Source organism: Schistocerca cancellata, chromosome 5 (assembly GCF_023864275.1).
Source record: "Schistocerca cancellata isolate TAMUIC-IGC-003103 chromosome 5, iqSchCanc2.1, whole genome shotgun sequence".
NCBI classification, from domain to species: Eukaryota; Metazoa; Arthropoda; class Insecta; order Orthoptera; family Acrididae; genus Schistocerca; species Schistocerca cancellata.
Genome location: NC_064630.1, coordinates 647,964,141 through 647,972,240, shown reverse-complemented (window position 1 = coordinate 647,972,240; position 8,100 = coordinate 647,964,141). Strand labels below are relative to the sequence as shown.

At 39.6% G+C, this 8,100-nt stretch overlaps 1 non-coding gene across 1 annotated transcript; it reads left to right on the top strand.

Annotated features, from left to right (window-relative positions):
• Window positions 1-214: 214 nt before the first annotated feature.
• Trnav-aac (transfer RNA valine (anticodon AAC)) lies at window positions 215-287 on the top strand. The gene has a single exon. It is a non-coding gene; the product is annotated as a tRNA-Val (tRNA).
• The last annotated feature ends 7,813 nt before the right edge of the window (window positions 288-8,100 follow it).

Below are 8,100 nucleotides of genomic sequence, written 5' to 3'. Positions count from 1 at the left end.
ATCATCTAGGATAATGATTGAAGCAGACAAAATGAATTAAAATTTGTGCTGCAGCTGGGACTCGAACCCGGATCTTTTTGCTTGCTAGGCAGAAATGCTAACCATTACACCACCACAGTAGGATGGTCACAATATATAAGGGAAAAATGAATTGAAGTTTGTGTCAGGGAGGGCACTCAGCTTAGGTAGTTTGTGCAGCAATGGTGACCATCCTACTGCGGTGATGTAATGGTTAGCATTTCTGCCTAACAAGCAAGAAGACCTGGGTTCGAGTCCCAGCCGCAGCACAAATTTTAATTCATTTCGTCTGCTTCGAACACTTGTAATAGATATGACTCTAAGATTGTAAATATTCATGCAATGCAGGGTTTCCCAAACTATTTTCCATGGAACACATGCTTCTTGGGAGGTGAATAAGTGTTCTGCGAAAAACTATTAATGAGATGTCAGTTTTTTTGTATTTTTTATTTTATTTATTTATTCCTTTTCCCCTCAACATTCCGATGGTACTAATTAAATTTTTAACATTTTATTATGTTTTCTGTGTCATTAGTTATGATTTAAAAGTGAAGTGATCTCTTAGTAAAACAAGTGTTTCTCATTTTTAAAAATTTTATTAACGTTCAAAATTAACAAGGTGTTCCATCAAAGTACCAGGGTTCTCAGAGTGTTCTGTCAGAGGAAGTGTTTGGGAATCCCTGATGTTGTAATATAACTCTAGCATAGAAGGGCAGGTCACTGACATCAGCCATACAAGTGAGATATAAGAGCCCACTGTGTTCAGCGTAACAAATATGTCAGTTTGTTGGCATGAGATGTACAAACAAGTTATTAGTAGCCACTGTGTGGTGTAGAATGGCCCTAAATTGTTGTTGTTGTCTTCAGTCTGAAGACTAGTTTGTTACAGTTCTCAATGTTAATCTGTGCTGTGGAACATTCTTCATAACAATAGCAACCATTTGAACCTGCGTACTGTGTTTGAGCCCTGGCCTCTCCCTATAATTTTTATCCCCCTACTTCCCTCCGTTATCAAACTTCTTTTATTTGAGCTGTGCCACAAGTTTCTTTTTCCACTATTTGGTTCGATACCTCCTTTCAGTAATCAGATCTACTCATCTGCAACATTCTCCTGCAGCACGACATTGCAAAAGCTTCCACTCTATTCATTTCTGAGCTGCTTATTGTCCTTGTTTCACTCCCATACAAGGCTACAGTTGAGACAAATACCTTCAGAAAGAACTTCCTTACATTTAAATTTACATTCAGTTTAATGAATTTATCTTCTTCAGACTTACTATTTCCAGTCTTTATTTCGTACCCTTGGTGCTTCAGCAATTGGTTAATTTGCTGCCAAATAACAGAACTCATCTATTTTTTTCAGTGTTCTGTTTCCTAATCCGATTCTCTCAGAAGTACCTAATTTAATTTAAATACATTCTATTAACCTTGTTTTACTTTTCAATGCATAATGGATTCCATCCAACTGCTCTTCCAATTCCTTTACCATTTTGGACAGAATTACAATGTCACCAGCAAACCTCAAAGTTTTCTCCCTGGATTTAATTTTTATTCCCTTTCCAAACTACCCCTTGGTTTCCTTCGCTGTTTGCTCAATGTCCATATTGAATGACATGGAGAATAGGTTACAACCCTATCTCACTCTCTTCTCAATTACTGCTTCTTTTCCGCATCCTTGAACTCAAAATGCAGTTTGACTTCTCAACAATTTGTTGATAACTTCTTGCTCCCTGTATTTTATCCCTGACACTGTCAGAATTTTAAAGAGTGTATTCCAATCAACATTTTCAAAAGCTTTTTCTAAATTCAGAAATGCTGTAAACATAAGTTTTCCTTTCTTTAACACTCTTCAAAGATAATTCATAGTGTCAGTAGTGCCTTGCATGTTCCTGCATGTCTCTGGGACCCAAACTAATCTTCCCCAAGGTAAGCTACTACCAGTTTTTTTCCATTTTTCTGTAAATAATTTGTGTCAGTATTTTGCAACCATGGCTTATTAGACAGATAGTTTGGTAATATTCACACCTGCTTGCACCTGCCTTTTTACAGCTGAAACTTTTTACACTCTTGTAGAAGTCTGGGGGTATTGTCTGATACATTTTGCATATTAAGTCAAAAACTTTTGCCATGACTAACTCTCCCAAGGATCTCAATAGTTCTCAGAGAAAGTTGTCTACTCCAGGGGCCATGTTTCGACTTTGGTCTTGCAGTGCTGTCACACATTCTTCTCACAATATCATGTCCCTCATCTCATCTCCATTTACTTCAGCCTTAGTTTCTATAATATTTCTGAGAGTTCTTTTCCCTTTTATAGGTCTATATATTCCTTCCCTTTTTCAGCTGTCCGTTCTTTGGGTATGTTAGATGACTCATCCATAGAGAGTGAAATGAGATATCAGGACGCCAGTGGATTTGTTTAATTAACTTCTTTATTCCAACCCTCAGCTGTAGTACATTAGGAACAGTTCAGTGGAGGCCTCCAGTTGCATCCCATGCGAAACAATAGACATCCAGCATTGCTGATAATGCAAAGAGCAGGGCTAAACATGGTGTCACTTGAATGCCACTGTCAGCGGCGTCTCTGGCTGTGACCGTGATGACAGTGTGGAGGCTTCCCTATCTAAGACTTCTACTTCGGTTTGCAGTATCCTGGTATTCTGATTAGATGTGGTGGTGGTGGTGGTGGTGGTGGTGGTGGTGGTGGTGGTGGTGATGATGTGGACAACACAAACACCCAGTCCCCAAGCAGAGAAAATCCCCAACCTGGTCAGGAATCGAACCCAGGACCCCATGATCCTGAGGCAGCAACGCTAGCCACTAGACCACGAGCTGCAGACAATGTGTAAGCTACCGGATGTTCTATGTATTCTACCTCTTGTGGCAACACATAGCCAAATGCATAATTTGCTGTAGCACATGAAAAACAAGTTCTCTATTAAAATCTGGACATACCAGTCTCGGACTCAATGTTAAAGCTACTTTTAGCTCTTCAAAAGCATCCTGGCACCTTTCTGACCACAAAAATTTAGTATCCTGTTTTAACAAATGTGTCAACAGTTTGGCAATATCCGCAACTCCTTCTACAAACGGGCGGTAATGGTTCGCATCTCTCAGAACAATTGCAACTCCATAACAGATTCTGGTAAAGGAAATTCACATATAGCTCTAATTGGTATTGGCTTTGCCTTAATCCCATTTTTACTAATGATATGACCTAGATGCTACCTCTTCCATCACAAAACTACACTTTTATGTACTCAGTGATAACTTCACTGTTTTCAACTTTGGGAATACTTCCCTTAATCACTCATATGTTGCCCCATAGATGATCATATCATCGAGATACACTGAACCTGCCCAATCCACCCACCCAGCACTTCCTATTCCAGTCCTGTGACCAGTTTATCCTACCCCTTCAGGGACCGGGCCACCCATGAAAGCAGCTATGTCATTTACCAGCTCTCTGGGGGGAATGCATATATTCATTTCAGAACTTTCAAGAGGTTTCCCATTAATACAGCTGTCCTAAAAGGGGGAGGACGGGGGTGCGTCTCCCGAGGGGGGGGGGGGGGGGGGCGGCAGAGAGTAACAGAAGAGGCACCAGCTTTCATTGAAATATTTATTTTTGTGTAATAAGAAAAAGACTTCTGATAAACAAATATTGCTAGTGCCAGATTCTCATTTTGGTGAACCAACTTCAGGATCTCTCCCATCGTTAAGTTGCTGCCTTACTTCACTGGAACTGACCAGTAAATCCTGTCAGCAGTAATGTTTAGAAACGTCATGAGTAATATTTCATTACACTATCCATCGCCAATCACCCCAGGGTTAGCTACTTACCAAACATTTAAAAATCAAGACACAATATCCTGTTGCGGAGCATGCTGTACAACATGACAATCATGATCTCGATGCCTATTTCACAGCACATTCCATCTGGATTCTTCCCCAAGACACCAGTTTCTCAGAACTCTGCAGGTGGGAACTAGCACCGCAATGTGTCCTTAGTTCTTGCCACCCACCTGGCCTTAATTTATGTTAATTCCTTCTGTCTTAGTATTTATTCACAGTAACTACTCCTTTCTTCACTACATTATAGTTTTTTACATCTTTCATTTTCTGACTTGTCTGTTTTTCGCTGACCCTGCTCCCACCTCTGTTACATTCAATGCATTTAGCTTTTCACTCTTATTAATACTTGTGCATGATGTTTGAGTAGTAATCTCTGTCTTGCATATTATTCTGTCTTCCACCTTTAAACTCTCAGGTTTTCAAATGTTGTCTGGTGCAGTCCCCAACAGTTAGTCTTTCCTTCTCATCCCGTCTGGTAAGTCTGCCATGACCCGGGGTTCTGGGTGACTTTTCTGGACTGTACCCCTTTCTCTAAACCTCTCCAGCCCTTTTCCTTCACCCTTCTTCCTTCCCCTTTAACTCTTCTGCTAGAAGAAGGAGCCACTGGCCTGCCCACTCGATGTCAGCCAGATTTCCAGAGTCAGTTCAAAGATAGTGAGTTAACTGGAAGCTGAATTCTAGTGCGAATTCAGAGGAAGTAGTTAATTGGATTTAAAATAAAGTGGTACAAGGTCTGCAATTCCCAAGGATAAGTGGCTTGTTTGCAGTAGTAACAAAAGAGCTTGTAGAAGTGATTCATGAGTGTCGTCCCTTCTCCTTCGAATGTATGCAGTTCAAGTAAGGAACAAGATTCGAATTGAATCAAAGTACATTCTTCATTTGCATCTTCCTGTCTTCCTATCGACAACTTTAGTTCTAAATGCAAAACCAAAGAGTGTAAACATCAAGTGGATTACCCAACATTATGCTTTACTAACATTCTGTTGAATAATGGGGTATGGTCACAATGTGTTCTTTGTTTGGAGATTTTAGCCAATGATAGTTTGAAGCCTATAAAGTTAAAGACACGCCTGCAGACAAAACGTATAGATTATGTAAGTAAACCCATCGAATTTTTGAAGCGTCATTAGCAACAACTATAAACGGAAATGTCAGATTCGTCATTTCCTAAGAATGCTCTAAGATCTTCCCTAGAGGTATCCTACTTAAGTGCAAAATCCAAATCACAACACATTATTGGTGAGAAATTTCTTCTTTCTGCAGCCATCAAAATTTGCGAAATAATGCAAGGAGAAAATTAGCAAGAGTCTGAAGCCAATACCACTCTCAATGACACCGTGGGCCATGTTGTTGATACAGTAGCCACTGAAATGAAAATCAGTTGCTGTCTCATAATCATGATTGTCCAAAATTCACCCTGCAGCTTGATGACAATACTGATATCAGAAATCTTTCCCAGCTTCTTGTTTTTGTATGCTGTTGTTTTGAAATTGAAATCCACAAGTACATTCTATTTTGTAAAGCTTTGGAAGGGAGGACTATGGACGAAGATATTTTCTTTCTTGCTAATTCCTTTTTTGTGACAACAGTTTTGCATGGACAAATTGTGTTGGTATAAGTACCTTTGGGATGGCAGCATTAGGGGTAACAAAAAAGAAGTTCAGTGCAAGAGTGTGCTGTTTCTTCTTCTGTAAAATTCATACCTTGAATGATACACAGGGAGGCATTGGGTTCTAAAGTAATGCAACTGGAAATCAGTGTAGAGTTGAACGATGCAGACATTGTAAATTTAGTGGAAGCACGAGCTTTAGACAGTAGGCTGTTTTCCATTCTTTGTGAGAAGACGGGCTTGCACATGATTCATTTGTGTTGCACATGGAGGTACATTGGTTGTCTCATGGCAAAGTGCTTCGTCTTGTTGTGGAGCTGAAGGGTGGACATCTTTCCCTACTGAGCAGCAGTCCTACACTTAAGTGGCAGTGTTTATGGATGAAAAATTTCTTCTAATATTGTATTACTTGGCCAACATTTTTGAGAAATTAATGGTCTTAATGTATCAGTTCAAAGCCAAGAGAATATTATCATCTTTCTAAGAAAGAAAGTGCTTGCATTTAAGAGAAAACTTGGACTTTGAAAAACACAGCTGGAGAAAGGTGACTGCAAGATGTTTTCTTCTCTCAGTGGTTTCGTGAAGAAAAATGAGTTGGATGTTGCTAAAATTTGTAGAATTGGTGCAGAACATCTCAAAACCCTTAGTCAGCAATTCAAAGATAAATTTCCAGAACCTTCATCTGAGTGTGAATGGCTCCACAGTCTATTTGATGGGATCATAACAGACCACTTGTCAACATTAGAACAGGAGGGGCTAATAGAACTCTCAGGTGTTGGAACACTTCAAAATGAATTAAATTTAAATCTGTTGAAAATTTTTGGGTACAGACTCTGAATGAATATTTCAATTTACGAGGGTAATCCCAAAAGTAAGGTCTATTTTTTTATAAATACATAGACCTATTTATTTCTACAATGGTTTACATCAGTTTACAGCTTGAACATTTAGCTATTTTTCGACATAATCAACATTTCTGTCGATGCATTTTTGTAGACGCAATGGCAGTTTTTGCATGCTCATGTCATACTAGCTCGCCTCCATGCTGTTCAGAAAGTTATGAAGCTCTTCTTCCACCTCATCGTCGGAGCTGAATCGCTTTCTGGCCAAATGTTCTTTTAACCTAGGGAACAGGTGATAGTCACTGGGCGCCAAGTCAGGACTGCAGGGTGGGTGGGTGATTATGTTCCACTGAAACTGTTGCAGGAGAGCAATGGTTTGCCGAGTGATGTGTGGGCGAGCGTTGTCATGTAGAATATGTATGACCTTGCTCAACATTCCTCTTCTCCGGTTCTGAATTACCCGTTTGAGTTTTTTCAGAGTCTCACAGCACCTGTCAGCATTAATTGTGGTCCCAGCGAATCAGCTCCAATGATGAGGTGAAAGAAGAGGTTCATAACTTTCTGAACAGCATGGCGGCGAGCTGGTGTGACATGGGTAGAGGTCTGCGCGGATAAGAAAAGTGCAATCCGCATCCACAAGGTCCTAATCCGCAACCGCATCTGCAGCAATTAATCCGCATCCTCAAGTTCCTTACCCGCATCCACATGTATATAAGTTTTGAATGAGTAATTAATAGTAATAGACAGTAGTACTTAGAATTATGGTATGTAATGACGTAGTTATTGTTAGGGTGCCATTTCTGCAACAACTTAACTACTTTTGACTTCTTAAATAACAGGAAATGCTCTATACCTACTCTAAAGCAGACCATTCCAAACAGGAAAGCATTGGCACTCCGGAACACACACAGCAGCGGCTCGGATCTTGTGAGATTGGAAACACTTTAAAAAAATAAAATTCAATGTAATAGTATTAAATGATGAAAATACGTGTATAGAAACATTGCATCATTTACCGACAGTTTTTTTGTACTCACTGCTTGGATGTGTCAAATTTTGAAGCCATTCATGTCAGCTGATGATTATATTATAGCTTATGCGTTAAGTCCTCGTCATTTCCAGGTGAAAATATTTACAGTATTAGGCCTACACTGCAAAACGCTGGCGCACCTGTGAAAAAGTTAAACTGCCGGCAATAATTGAGGTTGTCTGGAAGAAATAACTCGTCTTCCGAAGAGTGACAACAAAATCAGTGGTTATAGAAATTAGGAGTGGTCGGATGTGGTAGCAGTTCCTTAGCACTCACTGCTCCGTACTTGGCCCCCACATCAATAAGAAACTGTGCCATCTCGAGAAATCCAGATCCACACGCAACTTCAAATGGTAAAATGTCTTTGCTGACAAGATGTCGCGGCTGTCTTCAAATTTGGTGGAACTTCAGGAACTTTCATGTCTCTCTTGGTATTTAGATAAGTAATTATGCTACTTTGTCGATCCTCACACGAATGTTTTAGCAAATTTGAAGTTCCACTTTTGTGTCCAGTGTAAGAATATACTTTTTTACATGCAAAACAAGCCACTATATCTATTATCTTTTCGTTGCCATCAAATATGTATGCGAATTTTTTCCAAATTGGCGATTTCAATTTGTTTTCCTTCACTAATGTAAAATCACCTTTTTTTCACCTTACACGAAATTGTTTCCATTGATATGGTGTTCATTTGAAGAAAGAACTCTCACTGATATTTGCTACGATGCACGTTGTCACTCGGTCACTA